Below are 22,475 nucleotides of genomic sequence, written 5' to 3'. Positions count from 1 at the left end.
AAAGGGGGAACGTACGAGGCAGTTGGTGCACCGATCGCGGCCGCGATAACGATGCAATGCTCGGTGATAACGCGGCACCCGTGATAATTAACGGGCCACGCGGTTGAAGGAGCGGTCCGAGGATCGGCTCCTCCCTTCGCGCCGCGACGCCCCGGCGTTAATTGTATCGCTCGTTACAGGACGCTGCGAACGCGTGTTTCGCTCGAGCTCGTTCGTTCGCGCGGTTACGACGTGCTGGAAGCGCGACAGCTGGAATAATAACGGTATAGAGGATCCCGTGGATCATGGACGTAAAGGATATTCCCTTGGCAAGCGTTCGGCGGGCCCTCGTTACTGGCCCCACGGTCCCATCGCGGATCGTATACACGTCCCGCACGACACGAGGCGTGCTGAAACGTAGGCGTCGATCTCTTCATTTTCCACGGTGGCAGCTCCCAACGGCGATGCTGCTTCGCCACTTCGTGGAATACATGAATATTGGATACTCTGGCTGTCGTTAAAGCGACCCGCCGAGGGACGCTGACCGGGAATTGGTAATACGGCCGAATTCGGCCGATCCTGGGGAATCGGGGAATGGAACTGATGCTGTGGGGTGTGGAGAACGACGGCTGTTTTTCTTGGCGACTGTCTTCTTGTCATTAATTGGAGCGTGGGAGGTGTGGGAAGGGATTGAAGTCTGTCTTTTGGCGTGGAAGGTGTTTGACAGGGGTACTTTTGAAGTGATGGAAATGATCAATTAATTTTCTTGTTTTAGAATAAAAGTACGTAATAGAAAACATTGAATTATCTTCTTCAATGTTGAGTAGACTCGACCACCAAAAGTTTAGAGACATTACAAGGAACCATTTCAACCACTTCTCTAAGGGTTGTACTTCTCTCTAGACACAGTCTTACATCCTCTATCTATGTATGTACAACACCGAAAGGCAAACATCGTCGCAAAGTGAGAGAAATTCCTCCCTCGTCACTGTCTTTAATTAAGTCCTCCTCAAGAATAGTTTTCCAGGAAAGCAGGTATTCTGGGCCACACGTAGTGGAGAAGCAAAGGACACTCAAGGACTTTCGCATCAAGGATAAATATAATTAGAATTCCAAGTTGACTCACGCCGCGCAACGAAATTCACTTTATCTGTATTTACTTCTCACAGTTGCTGGGAACGTCTCGAAGGGGCATAGTGTAACACCTGCGCTATTAGGTGTCGTTATTGGGTCTTAATAGGTGTGCACTGTACCTTCGCTGGCTATGCCGATTATCGGGTTACCTGAACGGCAACCTACGCCAATATGCCAGTAAGTGTACGTTGTTATGCGTGCCTGCCATACGAACGTGAGCGGCTGACTATTTTCCATGTGAACGTGCGTGAGAATAGCCGAAGGAGCTCCTCGGCGGATAAGGACGATCTTAAGTTTCAGTATGTAAAACAGAAATTGGAGTACCTAACATTTACGACAGATACGCGGTTCATTTACGTTTAAAAAGCTTCGTTTTCTTCAAACAGTGAAGCCTCGACGTATTTCTGGGAACACGGAGTCAGCGGTGGTCAGCTCACGGTTTTACTGACGCTGAGGGGAAAAAATGCAACTCAGCAGAAAGCGATCGTCGCCGTCTCCGCGACGACCCGCCGGGCATGGAAGACAGAGATCATCGTGCTCTGTCTCGTCCTCTCCTCTGTGTCTGCGTAAACCAGTTTTTTCTACCTGTCTTCCGCGAGTAGAGTAGAAAAAACTGCATGCTCAGCTTCTAGTCGATGCGTAGAGTGAGGGAGAGTATACTGCATGAATGAGTTCGTCGTGTGAGAAGGGTATCATTTTTATGAGACTTCTATTTTTCTTTAATTTATGAATCAGTCTAGATCACTATTAGAAAATTTGTGCAGCAGAATACTTCTAAATATTACAGTAGTTACCAAACAATTGCAGCACTCACTAAAAATACTATTTGTTGAAAACTATAGAAATTTGAAGTAAAAAGAAGGAATTAGATTAATGACAAATAACACAAACGATTATCTCTTATGTAACAATTAAACCAAAAGCATTATTTGTAAGCTGATGCGGTTTCAATAGCTACTACTGCATTTTCTATAAGCTTTGGCTTCTGCAAAAGCATCATCGCGAGAAGACCTCGCGGATTTTCCGCGGTTGAGCAAAACGACGAGCACCTTATGGCAAACATTTGTCGAGGCTCCCGGGCCGGTGTAATAACAGACGTTAGCGGTGGTTTCGAGCGTTCTGCGGTGCGGCTGATATCACGGCTCCCGTTTGCCATGCGGAATGTTCTTCGTGGCTCGATACGATCGCGGATGGAGTCGCCAGATATTACGGGGCAGAGGCAGTATTTTCTACGCTGGATTATCTCCGTGCTCGCCGACGGAATAGTAAGTTTAGCTTCGATCAGAGAACAGAAACGGAGTCCCCTTAATGGCCTGGCGTCCTTTTAATCCCTTGGATAACGCGTCGACAGGGCGCTGGATGACTGCTGAGCTCCGCGCTTAATATTCGATACAGGGAGGAATAACGATCGAACGGGGTCCGTGACGCGCGCACGGGGACCGATATTCGCCTTGGGAAATTTATTCGATCGCGTCCTCGCCGCGATCAGCCGGCGATAATATTCGCGACGGATTCTACAACCGCGGAACGATAAATATAAATCGCGGTTTTGAGCTTTGTACGGAGGCCGACCTGCGGTATCACGATTCCTGTTTGCCAAGCTGGATGTTCCGTGGCGGCGATACGATCGCAGATCGACTCGCCAGATATTACCAGGGGCTAGGCTACGTTTCCAACCTTCTGTGCGCGCGCGAGTAGCATCGACCGTGGCTTCGATCGAGTTTCCAATCGGGCCCCGATATCGCCCCGCCAAATGGACCGTCCGATCGCGATCTGACAGATTGCGCTTCAACATCGCCGCGACAGAGAACGGATTAAGTTACACATCGCCATTGATCCCTCGCGCGTCTTCCCTCGATCGACGCACGGGAGAATCGTCTTCATCATCCACTGGTCATCGCTTGATTGCAATGTGTACTGTACGAGGTCTTTCGAAAAGATTTTGAAGAGCTGGTAACGGGGAGAATGCGATAGTGTGAGGAACTTTGGAGGGAAAGTGTGCTCTTTGTACAATATAGTATTTATATAGTATTCTGTACTAGAAGAGCTTCCCTGTATCTAAGTATAGAGTCACATACTCTCATATAAATTTCAGCTTATGATTTTTCTCATATTACTAAGCTTCAAATACATGTTATATCGCAATATCTGTTCCAATATTCGACCCCTTTCTATAATCAACATGCACTGCTCGGTATTACATACTTTGCATTATTTTTCTTGCAACCCTCAACGATGATCCAGAACCCACTCATTACACCTTTCCTCAATCTACAAATCGAATCATTACGCAACAAAGATGCAACTCGATTATCAAATTGCAATGAATCCTCAACTATCACGTAACACAAGACTCCCAAATCCTTCAGTACCCTCGAATCTCGTAAATTACCTGTTCTCCAGCAGAATCTCAAGCACCCGAGCGTACGCCACGAGAATGCTAAGTTCACCTTCGATCCGGTTACGTATGGGGCCTGGAGCGGTGTTGGGACCGCAGATGCAACCGATGGGAGGACGCCCCCGTGTTTTGCGGGCCGCGGGAGCGTTGCGCCACCGACGCATCTGGACGAAGCTGGCTGGGACGGAGAGCAACGAGAGGGGCCAACAGCAAACGTTGCACCGTCAATGGGGAACCCCGTGGCACGCACCTGTGTACGTTTTTCAAGCGGTGAATGAGCGTGCGCCCTCGCAGCCGGGCCACGAGAGGCACGAGTGCCACGAGGGGGCTGCGAAAACGTCCTTTTAAAGGGACACGCGCGACCACGCATCTGTCGCAATCACCGCGGCATTGTCAGCAGGCCAAAGGCGATTTAAATGGGGGTACGCGAGCCCCCTCGACCGACCACGCTCCCCCCTTCCCTTTCGGCTATTTCCGGACACAGGTTCGCGCTGCCATTGGCGTCGGCGATGTATTATGAATGTGACGAGGATCGTTACTGGAGGACGTGATTGTAGAGATTGATGCGTTGGTGTGAGGAGATGGAGATGGAGCTATGGGAGCAGAAGAATAATTTTAAGGTATATTTGCATCTGTATAAAAAGAATTGATTCAAGTAGACACATAACCACAAGACACTCTGCGTTCAAAATCATCCCTTAAACTGACAGGTGACTACCCTTGCTATAGGATTCCCTATCACCTCTAAAATACTCATGTAAAACCACTGACATCTCTTGGAAGAACAACTCATACTCTGAAGCAATACGTATTGCCAGATATCGGGAAAAAGTATCTTCCACCGCCGTCATTGACTACAATAAAGAGGGTACCGTAAGCAACGCAGGCATGTATCATTCTGTACTCCCACTCTTTTACTCTATACTCTATAACATCACTGGAAGAGATTTTGTCCCAGCCTCTGACAACACTGCTCTGAAAACCAACTTGGGTCGCGTTGACGCCACTGCGGCTCCGTTCGCAAAGCTTTGACGAATTCAGGATCCCGCACGCGCTCGGTGCACCGGTCGGTCCACGTGCGACGCAGTTTAGGACAGCTCGTAATCCGAGAACGGGAGCGTTTTACGCGAGCACGGCCGCTTCTTTTTCTCTCAGCTGGCTCTCTTGTTTCCTCGCCCCTCGGACCGCTTCCTTTCTTCCGTTTCATTCTTCGCGCCGCGCGCTTTCGGTTTCTCGCGCGCGCCCCTAACTCCTTCGCGGCGCTAAGCGTAAGACGAGACGCGGCAGCGGCGCGAAACGCTTAAACGCTTTGCACCGCGCGCGCGCGCGAAATCTGCTTATGCGGGACGCTCTCGACCGGGCTAATCTTTCAGACGCCGTGTTATGTCGGCATCCAGATGGCGGCTTGAGTTTCAACCGCGAGCGACTCGACGATCAGGCGGGAAAAATAAAGGGAGGGGAACGTTTTGTTTCCGAAGCGAGATCTGGATGGTCTTGTGTGATGGGGGAAGCGATAGGCCTGAAAGGGGTGGCGCGTGGATAAGGGGCGCCGAGGACACTTGCTGTCTTCCCACTGACGACAGACGGCTCTTTTCCACATCCTGTCGTCAGCAGGCTCGCTCAGCCCTCGTTCAACGTAAACTGATGAAGCATCGTGAATATCTCTTATGACTGATCGACAGTTTGGCATCGTGTTTCACGGCTTCCGCTCTACTAAATACTCGAGGAGCGGCGCGGAGGAACGAGAGGGGCTTGTTGCGTAACGTTGTCCTAGAGATTGTCAGAGAAAGTTGCCACTTGGAGATAATTGATAATTTATTAACCTGATGCCCGAAAAGATAGACTACTCAATCATCGTCTATGAATATTTCACTTAAAAACCTGTCATTAGTAGTCTAACGTTATCTATTAAATTATAAACAAATTCTTAATAAAAACACATCTCCAAATAGCTGTTTCACAGTTTGCTAAATATCATTAAAACTTCTCACACCCTCCTATCTTTTCAGTGAACATTTTCCCGCGTACACCAGACTGTATAATGCAAGAAGGTAGAACGGATACCGATTCCTAAAGAAGAAACACCGATCGCGGGAGAATCCAAAAATTACAGTCGTTGCTGATTCCGAGGCATAACAGATTGCTTCCGCAGTGCTCACCTTCAGACAGCGTAACAAAGTTCGGACGAGCGTGGAGTCGGCTCGAGCGAGTGCCCTGTTGGCTGCGAGGAGGGAGAAAGAGAGGCGAGAAACCCGGAAAAACGATCGCGATCGCGATGCGTAACGGAACCGTGTTGATCGATGCTGAGTAATCCAGATCGGCTGTGATCGGTGTAACCCACGATTCTGCGATCATTAATTTTCATCGTGCCCGATGTTCACGAGGCAAAATCTATCACTGCAGGGTTCGAAACGGCGCTCGATTCGTGCTTTTACGCGATACGAGAAGCCCATAGTCGTTGGTACTAGGATCAGTGTTGGTAATGATGATATTGCTTGAATTTGAGCCTGAGTTAGAAACGTCTAGGTAGACGGGTGGTCGTGGGTGATTGATCGGTCCGATCCAATGGAATCCCTCGTACAGACTCGGTACAAGGTTATTAATTACTATTGCCAAGATAGCAGCAATGATTTCGACGCACGCGAAACTCGTAGGGACATCGACGAATCGTTCGTTGCTTCAAGTATTAAGGGGATTTGACACGACGATGCATCTAATACTTTCACTGTTTCGTTTTTGTTAATTTTGATTCCCACGAGGAGATGCAACCTTCAGAATTTTATTTTGTGGGTATTGTGATGTACAACTTTGTACAATATATTAAGTGGAACACGATAGTATAGCCTGTTAGATATTAATTTCTTGAAAAATTTGAAAATTTGAATATTTGAGAATTTTTAAATTTGAAAATTTAAATATTTGACAGTTTGAAAATTTGAATATTTGAATATTTGAACATTTAAATATTTGAATATTTGAATATTTGAAAATTTGAATTTTTTGAATATTTGAATATTTGAAAATTTAAATATTTGAAAATTAAAAAATTTTCAAGAAAGTAAGGGGTGTGAAGTGACATTAATTTTGTAAAGTATTGTGGAGCTCTTCTCGTGAAATGCAGTGATCCAAAAGTGAGAAAAAATAATTGGAGCGGTAAAGCTTGCTCGGTTCAAAGGCTATATAACAATGAGTTTTAATATTGGACCGAATCTGAGATCTGGACCATATGGTTTGATCATCTATGCGTCATCCAATCTACACAGTTTATCGATCCAATGGTTGTCAGTGTTGATGGGGTGTTATTGAGCACAGTACTTGAGGGGTGACACTTGCATGAGAGATTATTTGAATAGGGTGTGAATATCCTTCAAATATTATTAACAATCAAAGGCTCACTCTTGCCTCCTCAAAAAAGAAGAACAAAACAGCTAACAGATCCTTTACCTAACTATATTCGATTAACACTTAATGACCATTGTCATTAATTCTTTACCAGTCACCCTGAAGCTTCCTCGTCAATCATTTCACCTGATAGGTATGTCTCAATATCTCCCCACAAAGAATGGCAAATGATGAAATTACCGACTGATCCTATTAATATCGCGATACGTGACAGTACGCCAGCGCGTATTACGCAAGGATCATTCCACTTCTACGCTCCACAGCGACAGCTGCTCGAAGTCTAATCCAGAACGTGAGATCATCTAGAATCGAGGAGTTCTTGTCGATAAGCAGGTATCGAATTATTAATTACCCTAACCTCGACCTCGGCGTAAGTTTGCACTCGCGTTACTTTCCGCTTACAAAGCTCCCTAAGGAGCCAATCTGCGATCGAACTCCCGTATTGTCGTCGATGATCCATGGGCGCGTTGTTTCGCTCCCAGCGACGTACAAACTGATCGACCAATTCCATTGACTTTGTCGACCTCTTAATTCCACTCTGTCTCGATGCAAACCGCAAGCAAAGCCATTTCACCTTCCGAACGAGCGATCGTTAATTATTCCGTCCCGATCCCCGCTCGCTCCCGATAAAGGAGATTACGTCGAGCGGGATCACGTCCAGTCCAAGCGAAATAATTTTGACAAATGATCCTTAATTAACGTTAATACGGTACACAAGCCGAACACCGTGATCCATTAATTCTGGCACACGGTGTAATGCAAAATATCGCGGGATTTATTCACCGCGCCATAACTTTCGCAAGACAAATTTCCCAAATGCTCCTCGACGCAGCGCCCTCGTAGCATCCTTTGATCCATCTTCGATCTCGGGTCGAACGGGACGGGCCTCGCGATCAGTCTTTATCACATCGTACGATTTACACCGCGAACCGAAAGTCACGATCCCCCGTGCCGATATCTGCACGCGAAAGGGGCCCAGGTCTGCCTACCTACGCCGGATGACTCGATGGCTCGCAGGATGCTGCGAGTTCGTGCCACGAGGATCCGATCCGTGGCCGATGCTACATGGCCGCGCGTGTATGAATACAAGGGTGCAACGGGGCTAGCGCAGGCGGGGGTAAAAATGAGGTAAAGAGGGCTCACGGCTAATAATCATTAGTCGGAGATGCGGGAGCAGATATCAGTCCAGGCAATCACCGCGGCGCTCGATCAAACGAGCGGGCCCTGCACCTCGGAGCTTACGTGCCGCGATCCCTGCGTCACGATAAATCGACGAATTTCTTTGCAGCGAAATATTTTCGGCCGCGACTTTTCTTTGTGTCTGCTGCGCCTGGTGAGAAATGCACGGGACTGATCTCTGACGAGGGATTGTTTTCGACGAGATGGATCGCTGTGAGATGAGGGTGGCTGTATTGGAAATTCAATGGAATATCAGAATTGTCTTAATGGAATCTTCATAAAATTTATGATAAATTCTAAACGTCCTAATACTTAAGTTAAATGAGTATTCAAACTTTTGAAGTATATTATAATACTCGTGAATATTAAAAATGATTAAATTTATTAAATAATTTAGATTCTCGTTAAGTCCAAATTCCACATTTTATTGTGCATCATAAAATGCAAAAATTCATTTCCCAAATTTCCCTATAAAATTCCTTTACCTTTTGCTATACCGTTTAATTTTCTGGCACCCCGTAGATAAGAAAGGACTCAACCAGCAGTCTAGCCACCTCAAAGGAAATTTGCCAGAGGTATCCCACCGAACGTAACTCGTGTTTGGTATTCAGCCAATTACAGAAAACCAACAGTTGTCACGTTTCCCCGACCAAGAGGCTCTGGACTTTTCCTCGGCGCGTCTCACCGAGGGGATGAACTTTACGACGACAGAGAAGCGTCCTACAGTGGCTGGAGGCGCAGGACGAGGTAATTAAGCTTAACGCGCATCGTCTCGCAAGCCACCGGCGATTCTCTCTTGTCCGCGGTGTTTCGCCGTAGGTTTTGCCGCGGCTACGTTCTGCGGTTTACCGCATGTCCAACACGACCGCCACGGGCTCTGCGCCTCCATCGGCCGTAAACCATCATTACGTAGTATATACAAGCGCATAAGGGTCTGCTTGGATCCTCGCGTCCCTTGGCAGCGTTGGAGCCGCGATGAAATCGAGGGTGCTCCGCGAAATTTCTGGTAATGCCGCCAGTGGACCGTGGATCGGTGAACACGGTCGGAAAACGCTCCCTATTAAATTGAACTTAATCTCGGGGCAGATGCAGTGGATGGGTTTTATCTTGGGAACACTGTGCAGGGAGGTAGAATCAAAGTCGCGATGCTGGTAAATGGGATTTCTAGTAATGAGAAGATAAGAGAAATAGTAAGAAGGAAACTCACTGGTTTAAGAGTTATAAACATCAGAACTACTTTATACGATTTTCATGTACAGTAGAACTACATTTATTCGACGTAATCAGGGGACAAGGCTGTTCGGATAACTGGATCTGTCGGGTAATTGGAGTTCACGGATTATCTCCTACCTCGCGGTTTATACGTTCATATAATTAGAGTTAAGTTTTATGTAACTGCATTCTGTCGAATAACATATTCGAGAAATCAGATGATGACATTACGTTGTATAAACGGAGTTCAGACAAATGGAGTTCCACTGTATCATGAACTCCACGAATGCTAGGCTTCAGGTAAAATCCCACATGTATCTTCCGTGTGGAGTGTTAAGTGGATAGGCTGGCGAGCAACTTAATCGAATCGTGGGACAATTTTCACCCAATAACAGGCCATAACCCGAGACGTGTGCGTAATTATAATAAACCTATAACGTGAATCAGGCTCAGGGAGGTATCGCGAGGAAAAAACGGTCGCGATGATAAGGTATAACCCACGGATACGACGCTGAAGGCGCGACGTAATTGCTTTAATAACGAAATCAGTGATAATTCCCGGTTTGATGGTATGTACGGGCACATGTAAAATAAACGTAATTCCTGTCGGGGAGGGGCTGTTAAGGGGAGGAACGACGATAAAACTGGCACCGTTAGGGATCAACATAATTAAACGAGTATTTATAAGAGGCGCGTGTTGGTACACGTGCATACCTGTAGACCGTGGCTGGATGGGGGGTGGGCGGTTACCTCTAGGTGGCGAGATAATGCGGCTTCTTATCAAACCGGCGTTAAGCAGTTTTGTTCATTAAGGTGGGACGGCAAGAAGAGCTGATCCCTCTCGGTGGACGTAATAAAATCGTGTTGCCGTAACGGCTCGCCTTTGGAGGGCAGCTACGGCTGACAGACTACTTATCAATTACAATAATGGGACTATTAAATAATAATGGCGGGCATGTTAGGTGCAACAGCAACCTTTTATGACTGGAGCTCTTATAATGATGTAGGTGTTAGGCGGTGTTTCCGATTTATAGACGATGCCAGCTCATGTACAAACACTATATCGCTCTGACCGAGAACTCTTCAATCTCCTACCACACCGGCCCTGCGCTCGTTTCCTTGAATCTCCTAACCGGTCATTTTTTATGCTCTCCTTCTTTTTGCTCCATCTGTGGTATCGCGCAGACAGCCTCGACAATCGAAAAAAAGGACTGGACAAGGGGCATCTGATGAGAGTTTTGGAGACTGGTAGATGGTGTTAGAGGATAGATGGGGTAGTAGAGAAAATAAAGTCCTATGTTGAAAATATGCTTCAGTAGATTTGTTAATATAAAGTTATCTAAGGGTTCAAGATTGATTGCTTCTCCCTTTTAATTTGAGAAATTTCTGTTGTAGTCTACAGCAGTTACTGCCTACAGGTAGTCACTTCATATAAATTTCAAATATTTTACCACCTACAGTATAGTTTAAAAATATAGATAAGTAATTTTCTAATTACAAAGAACAATGAACTCATATCTCCAGTGGCTGTTTCAGTCGCCAAAAGTGCACCTAAATACGACCAAAAAATGTATGCTTATTACCTTCTCAAGTACCCCACATTTCATGAAGGAGAAGATTGACGCCGATAACGCCTGAATAATGTTCCTCGTTAGGCCTCCAACATTTTGGATACGAAACGGTCTCCTGTTCGAAGTAATTACAAAGAAGCATCTTGTACAAATTATTCTGGGAACTGTCAGGAGGTGTATGCAAATCGGTCGGTGATTGAGGCTCAGCCGGGGTAATTAATTGAACGTAACGAGCCGATTATGCGGTAAAAATGGAGTCTGGCGTCGCGTACTTGGCCCCTAATTAATTTCCCGCGATCACACGTTTATTCGTAAAGAAACGCTGTGAGGACAACCGGTTCCCTGTGATAAAATGAAAAGTGACTGCTGGTCCGGGCCAGGCCTGGTCCAATTACAACGAAATATCGCGGCACGTTCAGCGATCGAATGGCTTCAATAAAACGCTCATATCCGAACACGCCACGAAATTAGCGAAGAACGCGGGCAGATTCCCTTTCACGATTTTACGAGCAACAGAAACGAGAGATAAAAATATGTGGCGCGGGAAGAATCGACGGGCGAACAAATTTCATTCCCCTCGGACCGATTCGACGCGCCCTGCGATCGACATTGATTCTAGATACCCACCACGAGCGTGTCATTTATTCTATTAACTGGAGCGCTTCTTATATCATCGTTTCTCCAGTTTTTTCCCCCCTCTTTTTCAACGTCGTTGTGTATGAGGGAAGAACGCTCGGCGAACAGCAAGCCAATTCGTTTCTACACGACTTTAGGCACGGGAACGTCCTTCTTGGACCGCCTAGCGTGATCCTGCACGCCCACAAAAAAGCACTCTCTATAACCGTGATACATGCTACAGATTTAATTGGGCCCCGGATACCTGGTCGGTTTTGTTCCCCTCGTCGCGTTTGTTACCCGTCAATGCCGCTCTACACCAATCCTGGGAACTGCCATGGGTTTTCCTGACGTCCAGTCCACTGTACAGAGCGTTCCAAAATCACTGTGCATTATGAAGCACGTTTCTACAAACTAGCCACAATTTTCTAACTTGGGACTTGGAAAATTTGATCATTTCTATAATTCCCTAGTAGACAATAAAAGCGAGAAAGTAATTTTGAAACACTTTATACCGTAAGAATGGAATACTTATGTTCGTGTTTGCTGTTTCACGACCCTTGAACTTAAATTTAGAAATTGATTGCACCTTCAGAGGTTCGAACGCAGAGGCTTCCGGAAAGCAATTAAGTACCAATATTTACACTCATCGAATCGTTACGTGAGTTCAATTAACCGTCAATCAGCGTCGAACCATAAAAGAGTTTCGCTTGAATACGACTTCGAATTTCCGTTCCTTTTCTCCGCGTCGGATCACAATGCCTCCCAACCGTCCCTCCTTCGTGGATTTGCCTCGCGTCTAGTGGACGTCTGAGACCGTGTATCGTGTAGGCATCCTCCTACGTTTTATCATTCAACGGGGAATTGGCCAAGGTGGATATAAGCGTGTTGCTCGTAGCGGCGGCGCACACAGTGGCGGTTATTGTTAGCCACAGACGGGCTCATTGTAAATCTATCGGGGAAGGAAGAGGCCAGGCGTAGGAGCGATAATTCCGCGTCTGTATGCTCGTTCGGCGGCGAATTAGATTCAATTGACTCGCTTTCGCGGCGCTCATAAATCATCAGGCGCGCGGGAGTGAAAAGAAGCGGTAATCCACGAAACCTGGCGCGTTTTAAATACGCTGAAATTAATGATTCACCAGCTAATCCCGATCCCCAGGCCGTATCTAACACATTGTCGGGGCTTAACGAAACGATTAATTAATCGCTTATATAATACACCCAGAAGGCAGCCTCCCTCTCCGATCCCCTTTTCCCCCATTTGCGAGCGGTACCTGTCGTTCGTCGACAATTTCATCATCCACGGCAGGCCTGACAAATAGCGCACGAATTTCTTACTCGACTCCGTAACTTCTATTGACACATCGCCGACCAGGGGCAATCCGTATCGACCGTCGCCGGCGGCTTTCTCCGTTTTCAGCCCGAGGATCTAGATAATTTGTGATTAATTAGACATTATAAGCGTTATTGATGGGAACAGCGGGGTCGGGGCGAAGCTGGAGAACCCCACGCGAGAGACAGACCAAGGAACGAGCGGACGGACGTTAGGACGGACGGACGGATGGACAGACGGACGAGCGTTACGGAGATCGGATCAGGAACGGTAGGTGGTCCATCGAGACTTGCCAGCATCCACTCTCCTCCGAAGGGAACTCTGGCATCTCTCCGAGTGCTCCCGAGCCCTCCTCCCTTCGTTCTCTCCTCCTTCGTTCGCTCCTTCGCAGCATCGACTGTCCTGTTCAACGTCCACTCACCCCGTCCTTCTTCAACATCTTCCTTCCTCCGTCACGTTCCCTCGTCCCTCTCCTCGCAACCCTTCCTCACCTCGCCCTCCTCCGCCGTTCAACTCCGCTCCTTTTTCTGCCCCTGCACCCTCCTCCCTCGAAACACGCCACGGTACACGGAACTTCTTCTCGTCTACCAACACACGATTCGACTACCATCGGGCACAGACGGCGATCCGCGACGGTACGAGAGTACAAGGGTGATCCGTTGTGCGAGCTTCTTCCAACGCGTCGACGGGCCCTCAGCGGGCCAGAGTAAGGGGCCCACCGATCGAATCTCGAACGTAGATCTCCTTTTTCCTGTCCACCCTACTCTTAACAACCTTCGAATCTTAGGGCCACGGGGCGAGAAGCGTGTCCGTGTATAGACGTTTCCCCCGCAGGGACTTTTTCCTCGACGCGAATACCTCGCGCCTGTCCTTCCTGTCCCGTCTCTGACCCGGCAGGTCGTTACCTCTCGACCAGCCATCCCGGTGGCCTGTTGACGAGACACGACCGCCCCTGGGACGCTCGACGCACCGCGGCAATCAAAAAGACGACCATGAACGTCTGGCGAGATGCCCGTGGCCGAGCCACAGAAAGAAAGACCGGCGAGATGTTTTCGTGTAATTCGACATGAAACGACCACCGGTTCGGACAGGTGGGCCTGCATACACGGTGTAGCGGTAGTACTGGTTCAGACGTCCGCGACACCGGGAATCGATGATTGGGGCTGGGATATGGGGAAGGGGAGTGTCAGTCAATTCAGGAATCTGGAGTAAATGAAGTATCTGGGTCTGGATTTACTGCGCGTTTGCATGGGAAATTGGGAGTTACAGTTCTGTGACCGATGTGTGTTTTAGAGGAATTTGAAGGGTATCTGTAAGTGATGGCTAGACTGAGGATATTTTGCGTTTATGGGGTACAGGTGTTTCTAACTGCGTGCACCTAAGTACCCATATATCTGAGTATCCATGCGCATATTTGAGTATCCGGATACTTGAGTTCCCACGTACACATATGCCCACCTCTCATCGAAATCATCTTGCGATCATTCCAGCGTGGAATGGACCCCCTATGTACCGCTTCCTCGTCGCGACTTTTACTGTACAATTTCTTCTGGGCGAGAAGACGCTGCTTTTGCCTGGACTTCTCGAGCCACTTCTCAACCGGCTTCGTTTATTGCGAATACTAATTTACGTGAAGCGTTAACGTCGTCGATGACCGCGACGCGCAACCGTCGCGATCAATATTTCTTACGAGCAATAATTAAAGACGAGATACCGCGGAATATCGGAGTCCTTTTCTCTCTCTCCCCAGATTAATTCCAGCCTGCCATAAAAATCCGCCGGTCTGACTCTCGCGGCTGCTACAATGCTACGGGCTTTAGTGTCAATAAGCGTCGTGGAAGGTAGATTTGTCGGTGGTAGCAGCGGGTTCCTCTCTTGCATATTAAACAGCGTACCCTTATCTTTCGAGTCTTATTCCTGTCGCTGTTGAACCTAAATCACGTGGCATTTTAAATTGTCCACTTCACTTTTGCGTTCTTCTGCCTTATATTTATACGTGCGATCAGATATTAAATTTCAAGATACTGTTTCTCTCCAGATACTGTTTCCATTATAGCGTAGCTAATGATATAATGGAGAATCTACCGAATCGAAAATATACTTCTTAGAAATATTAAAGAATCACTATTTTTGGACCAAAAAGTTATCGCTCTTCGAGCTGCTGTAACTTTGTCAAAAAAAATCGTAATGAGCCCGAACTCACATTAAAAGGCACATCCTCCCCTTTCTCATCCCGAAATAATGAGTGATCACTGAATTTTGCTGCGAAGTATATAAAATTAAATTCTCTCTCACAAGAGACTAGTTATTTATCCACTATGAACGCATCGCTGAGTGTATCAAAGAATTCCAGTCCTACGGAATTCCAGCGATGCGCTGACTCCTCAAGAAATAATCGAATCCTGTCACACGATTGCGTCCTCGACCCTATTCTCAGCTATTTTCGCCACATATTCGAGGCGAGATACGATGTCTTCACTGATTCGTGGAATTTGCAAGAGGATAACGACACCTCGCTCCAATTGAGAGCTACGGTTCAGACGAACAGCGCGCGAATTATTCGACAAAAGTTCCGACGAGCATGACAGAGTGTCGGATCACAGAGACCGCGATTAGTATTTATTCCATTCGCCCGTCCCCGCCGTATTTATCTCGATTGGTCGACTGGTCGGTCGCTAATACGATAATTCTCATCGGACGCCTGTTCCGAATGGACGAAAATTGGGCCCAGAGTGCCGCTGCGAAATTTCGTTTGCCTCTTCCATGAACACGATACTCAATAATCGAGGCTAATTATAACACCAAAGGATAATTGATGTGGGATTATATTCATTAACCGATGCCTACAAACACTAAAACACTTGTCCTATTAATTACGGGGATCCATAACATAAATCAACGACAAGTGCAATTATAATCCCTCCGACATGCTACCAAATCCACCGTCAAACCTCTGCTTACGCGACAATAACGAAACCTCGTTGTCATCACGCCTAACGACACGTCACCCTAATCATCGTCTTTCCATTTATCAAACACCCATAATCCCAGCGTTAACTACTTCCCTATTCGTTTCAGATCCGTGTTTACTAGAATCACAGGGGACGTAGGGTAATCTAGCATATTACCGCCATTACAATTAACGCCAGCTGGTTCTGCCGAGGCCAAAGAAAAGCCTCCTCCAGGCTGGATATCCGTGTCACAGGTACATGCGCAGAGGCGCGTAGATCTCTCGCGGGATCTCCCCTCTGCCTCCTCGTTTTCCACGTGGCTGGGAATGAGCGTGAATCATCTCGTAGGACGGCTGAGCATTCGTGCTGCTCGAAGGACGGAAATGCTGGCCGCTTTCGGAGTCGCGCGTTCCTCGCGAGAGGACATCGCCGAGAGGCTCTCTCATTAGAGACACGACGAGAGGCTGGCTCGCTCTCTGGCGTTCTTGACGGAGAGATGTTACGATTATTGGCCGTCCCGTCGACCGAACAAGGAGCTGGAAAAAGGAAGAATGGGCGAAGGATACACGGGAAACCGAGGATTCGTGGGAGACGCGGCGAGTCACCTTGAAAATCCTGCACGGCGAAAATACGTTTCGATTCTGCTCAGGCTGACTCAGCCGAGGCTGATTTTGCAAGAGAATATTTTGCAACGTCGAGTGACGCGGGTAGACGCCTCTGTGCGGCGCGCTTCAAGCGAGAGATTTTCTGAGGGACTGGAGGGTTTGGAGATTTTATCGCTGGGTTTGATTCGATTCGTGGAACCAGTGTGTTCTGAGGTCGAGGAGTCGAAAACGTGTCTGCTTATAGTAATATGTAGGTATTTTAAGTAGCTACAGCCGTTTACAGTACCTAATCAGACAGCAATTCATAAAGTATAGATCAATTTATGTAACAATCCACTCGCATCTCATCCAGAGTGGGAATAAAAAACGAGAGTAATTTCAAGACATAATAAAATAAAAACGACTGTAAAAGAAGGAAATACTGTCTCAAAAATTTATCTAACTCGGCTGCATGTACAACCTGCGCACCAGTAAGTAGTATAAGTCCATCCAGCAAAGTGACTTCAGCACTTCATCGACAGACCACCCATCACGTAATCAAAGTCTCATCCCGTTCCTTAAAGGACCATTCAATAAGTCCCCAAGGAGCCACCGCAGGGTATTGTCTTCAAGATGGTCGTGTTTCGCGTCAGAGGTCCGGAATTCATCAAGCTAGGTGCCACGGTTATTGGCTGCGAGCCGAAGTCGAGGAAACAAGAAACCTCGAGAAGTGGACGCGGAACAAAGGGAATCGCTGAGAAGGAAGGATGCAGCCGGAGAAGGGTCACGCCTGTTGGCACGAGCTGCCTCTGGATCGGCGGCTTCACGCAGGACTCCTTGTAATTACCCATCGATCACCTCTCGATCTACTCGTCCTCCGTCCCCTACTTCTAGATCGACCCTTTTTCCCCCGGATTTTCTGCTTTTCTTTGCGGACGATTTTTCTCCCGCGCTCCATTTCACAATCGAGTCGATTCCCACCTTCTTCGGTCGCTACGTGACCGCTCGGTCTGCTGTTCACGCTCGACGGCTACATGTCCTCTGTCCTTTAGCTGGCTTCGTGGTAATTACAAGGGGACGTTGAACCGCGCCACAGGAGAACTCGAAAAGTAACAATCGTCTTTGACAATTCTGTAGAGATAAGACGTCAGACTGCTCGCTATATCGACACACATGACTTTAAAAATATCGTTGCTATTTAATTGGAGGATTTCTACTAGAGAGAATATAAAAATTGGCTCTGTCAAGTTCTCCACTTTTCTTCTCCCTTCAAGCGACCGAGTCACTCGAAGGAATAGAAAGGAGAACCACTGGTTGCAACACCGGGCGACCAGGCACGTTGGTAGATCCTTAATGAGGCGTCGATTAGATCGGTCCGATATCGAGGATCCAGAGGATTCACGGACCATCGCGATGACGAATCGTGAAACACGACCGAGAGGATTTCTTTGTGACGCGAAACGAGCTGAAATCTCTTCCCTTTTCTATGGGGGAACGGGATAAAGGCCAGTGCGAGTCCCACGGAGTCGAAATGGCGAAATTTTGTCCCTCTCTTGAGGCCTGAGCTCTTCGGTGGCTGATGTATCTTCGCTCACGGTGCCGCCGACCGAAAACAGGATCCGAGCGTGATCGGTAAGCCAGAATCAAACGTGACGGATCATTAATTGCATTTATTGAGGGCCGACGATCGAGAGATCACTCGAGGCGTGGGTCGACAGATAAAACGTAGGGGAGGTCGCTCGAGGTCGGCACATCGCCGACGGATGAGAGGAAGAAAAAAAAGAATGATCAGATTTTAAGGCCCCCGGATCGTCTGGGCCCGGTTTTCATTCGGCAGCTTTTACGATTCCGATCGCGGCGTTATTAGTAGGACGTTTTATGGGTAACTGTGTGGTGTATCGGGCGTGAGGGGATATCCTCCTAGCCGATGTTTTGCGTTTACAGGTGCACGGTATTCGAGTTGGTCTTTACACGATCATTCGAATAAATTAGACAATGTCTCGGTGGAGGGGAGAACGGGTTCCTCGAGTCGGTAACACTCGGGATCGATCTTCGAGTTTCTCTTTATTATGCCTCGCGTTTGATTAACTGCCGCTCCTGGGACACTCGAAAAACTGCGCAGCCCTATGAGACGCGTTAATTGCGTACGTGATGGTAATTAGAATGAGGGATCTGGTGGCTGTCTCTCGAGGCGTAATTATTGCACTTTTACTTCGACTGAAATACAGTGAAATACTGACACAGCATTTTGGCCACGGGCACTTTTTCTTGGTCGATGAATTATATAGTATGATCACTGCGATCGCATTATAAGATAATAATTAACTAGCAGTACGTAGAAAGTTTACAATTTCTCATTTGCAAATGTTTCATGACAAATGTTAGAAATCGAGTTTCACAGCACCAAGATTCACAATAAACGAAACTCAACTTGGTAAACCTAATCACGTATTTGCGATTGCCCTCATAAAAACTCGTCCCAAGGCCAAAAAGGAGAACATCAGAGGGCCATCCATTGGCGAAATGGTATTTAAGATCGAAACAAAGTACAGTTCAGCTACAGTCGCCGCCGTTCAATCTCATTCTGTAGTTACTGTTATTGACATAACAGACGGGAAGTCGGGGGCCGGTTCGATTCGATTTCGAGGGCAAATCGACGCGGCGAAGATTGCCCCCTCCGAAGTAACGGAACCCACTCGTCGATACTCCGCAACCGTTCCATCGATGGCCAAGTAATTGGCGTCGTAAAAGAAAGGCGCGCGAAACGGCTCGAAAAAGACGCACGAGTGACGGGGAGTACGACTGCTGGATAGCCTCGATTCGTAATAAAACAGCGCGATTCGCGAGACGCGTCCTCGTCCACGGATTAGTCGACAGGAAGAAAGAAGCAGGATTTCGATCAACGTTCTCACGACCGATTCGTCGGACGCCGCTGGCACGTCGACTTGGAAGAACGATCGGAACGGGTGTAAAACACAGCGACAAGAACCGATCGCCTTGGAATTATAACTGTTTTTAAAATCACCCCGAACCAGGCCCCGGCAAAATCGTAATTTCCGATGAATATTGGATGCATCAGCGAGGAGGGGAGAGGTAGGGGAGTTTTTTTTACCGAGGCGAAGATGCTCCCTGGCTTCTGCTCGAAAATTGAACGATAAAGATGTTCGGAGAAGTTACGCGCCACTTCATCTGCAGCTTCGATGAAGCTGGTTAATTGGTCGAGGGATTTTCGTAAAAAATGGTAATCGAGTTGCGAGACCAACGCTTCACGTCTGAACTTTTATACCCACTCGTTCCTCTAATCAACTTCGTACTTTGTAGCGTGTCAATAACTCATTTTCGAATCACACTGGAATCCACGAGGATCGATCGTATTAACGATACATTTGTGCAAGTAACGAAGGAGTCCTGACACTGTTCACCAATACTCCTTGGATCTACCATGAATCCCCTCGCATCAAGCGCATTGATTACATAGCCGCGTATGTACCACAATTCGCACTTCTCGTTCATTAAACTCATTGAACTGGTCGAGGGAAGGTCGAGCAGGACGTAAAAGGATGGTGGAAGCGCGGCTGGTAATATTACTCACGAGCACCGTGGAAAAGGTGTTTTAAATAAACGTTCGGGGCAACATATCGGATACACAGCTCTACCTGTGCCGACCTGTGCCTACCTGTCCGACTGGCGAACGTTCGGGGCCTCGAGCAGCGCCGTATCTGCGCTAGAATCGTAAAGGCACGAGTTTTACGAGCCGTCCCGTGAAATTAATACACGTGTCTCGCATTCTCTCGAATTTGGTGCCGATTATGTAGCCAGACCTAACCCGAGACGCTGGCGCAGCACGTTCCGCGTGACGTTCCACCCTTTTATTTATTTTCCAGTTTCGGGTTTCCTGCTCCCCCAGCCCGTCCAGCCCTCGTCCACGGACGCTAATTGATCGTCGGCTAATCCGAAATGCAAGAGGCAGGCCCGCTCATTACCGTAATGAACAATAAAGCGGACCGTGCCGCGTAATGAGCCACGTCTCGGTGTCTTGTCGTATTAGGGGGTTTCGGGTGGAGAGAAGAAGCTGAAGGGTAAACGGGACCGTGACGACTTTCACCGTTCACTGGCTGAATAAATGAACCCTTGGAGATGTGGGTTCTCGCGCCGTGGAACAGCCGCTACTGTATCGGGAATGTTCAAGTCGCTTGGGCTGCTCAACTGACGAACTCGTTTGCGTAAAGATGCTTCTGGTGGTTCGCTGTAATTTTCATTTTGTTTTGCAAGCTAGTCTCTCAGGGTTCAAGACAAGTTTAGGTAATCTCGAGATTCCTGCTGTTCAATTTTTCGTGCTATCGATGCGGAATTACGGAATTACCTTAAACTTTAGCTGAGAGTTTGCTATATACAGAGGTATGTAGAACTTTTAACCTTAATTACTCCTCCTTGTTGCAAACGAGTGAACAAATATTATACAAAATTACGACAAAGTATAGGAATTTTTATCGCTTGATAACAGGTAATTTGTATAATTTATGTACTTATTATCAGGCTATTAACTTTATGTAGAACGATACCGTCCGAAGGGGAGTTGGCAGATGAAGAGAAAGGAAGGTATTTTTACGTAAGAAGCGATTACTGGATCGAGAAGGTAACCGTGTTCGATCGTTTCGTTAATTTTCGATCTCGCTCGAGTATTTTATCGGGAACCGACACGACGGACGTAGGGAAAGGGTATCGGAGGATTTTCTCTGACTGCCCAGACGCCGATGAACTTTTATTACAGCCAGATCGGGACCAGATAAAGCAGTTTCCGAACCCTTTGTTAATCTCTCTGACCGATGATTTTGTAACAAGAGCGATCGTAGGCGTAACCGAGCCGATCGATGCTCGTAATTGTCTGGGACGCGAAATGCTGTTGCAACTTTTCTGCCAACGAATATCCAGCTCGGACCTAATGACGAGATTAATTTAAGCATACGATTTTTCGTGATCTAAATCATCGTGTTGCACAAGATTTTTTACAATTCTTTAGAAATTTTAATAGAGAATAATATCCCTTCAATCGTAATTTAAAATTAAAGGGAACTACATATTATCGAATATGTGGAATTTATGGGATTTCAAAATGTCCCATCACAAAATTTCTGTGGTAGCCAGTAATTGAAACTTAAGAATCGCATGACGAGACAATGGCAAGATGCCTCACTCTCTATCGCTATCAAACGGGCACACAGCTATGAGAAGCACTTCCGGCTTTTATGCCCCGCGTATTTTCTTTGCGATTAATTCCCAAGATTTAATAACTGTGTTGCGCGTGGAAAGCCCAAGTAACGACGGTAGCAGGACGTAAAATCGCAACAAAAGCAGTTGTCCATAAAGGCCGAGAAGAAGCCCAAGCAATGATTCTTCAGTGTCATGTACCGAAACGGTATTCATTAACGCACGGCATCATTAAAACACATGGAATTAGTGGAACGCGATAAGAGATTGCCCAAGCACATTACCGTAAATTTCGTTCATAATAACCTGTCAGGCCTGGCAGCAAATAAAGTAAACCTTGTTTTCACGAACACCTAATCGTTTCATCAACGCACTAAACCTCCCTGCATTCTTCGGGGTACTACATATTTCCATTCTTCCATTGTGAGGAAAAATATTTTCATTTATTCCCTGAACCTAAATCCACCCCTTCTTCCAGAGGAGATGCCCAGGATTTTATGAACCCATGATCACCTCGTAAGGCGGAAGTACGTGTGTGATCGTGAAGCGTATAAGCTCCTCGTTAACCTTATTGCACCATGCTGAACGGAATAGAGCGATCTCTGCATGGGAAGCCAATAGTTCTCGCGTAGTTTCGAGAGCTGCTCGGACTCTATGGATATTGGGACCGATACAGATAAGTAGATAGAGGTATAATGATGAGACTGACCCGTTCGAGCGAGGCACGTACGCGTCTATTCGAGGATGCTAACTAAGATGGTATCTATGGCGCCCTGCTGGGCCCTCGTGATGTATCGATCCCATATGCCCCTGTCTCAACCCCGTCGGCATTCGCTGCACCACCAACCACGAACCACTTCGGTTCGCTCAAACTCTCGGCCAGGTTGTCGGTGGAACAACAATACTAAC

Source organism: Calliopsis andreniformis, chromosome 5 (assembly GCF_051401765.1).
Source record: "Calliopsis andreniformis isolate RMS-2024a chromosome 5, iyCalAndr_principal, whole genome shotgun sequence".
NCBI classification, from domain to species: domain Eukaryota; kingdom Metazoa; phylum Arthropoda; class Insecta; order Hymenoptera; family Andrenidae; genus Calliopsis; species Calliopsis andreniformis.
This window is presented reverse-complemented; position numbering follows the sequence as displayed.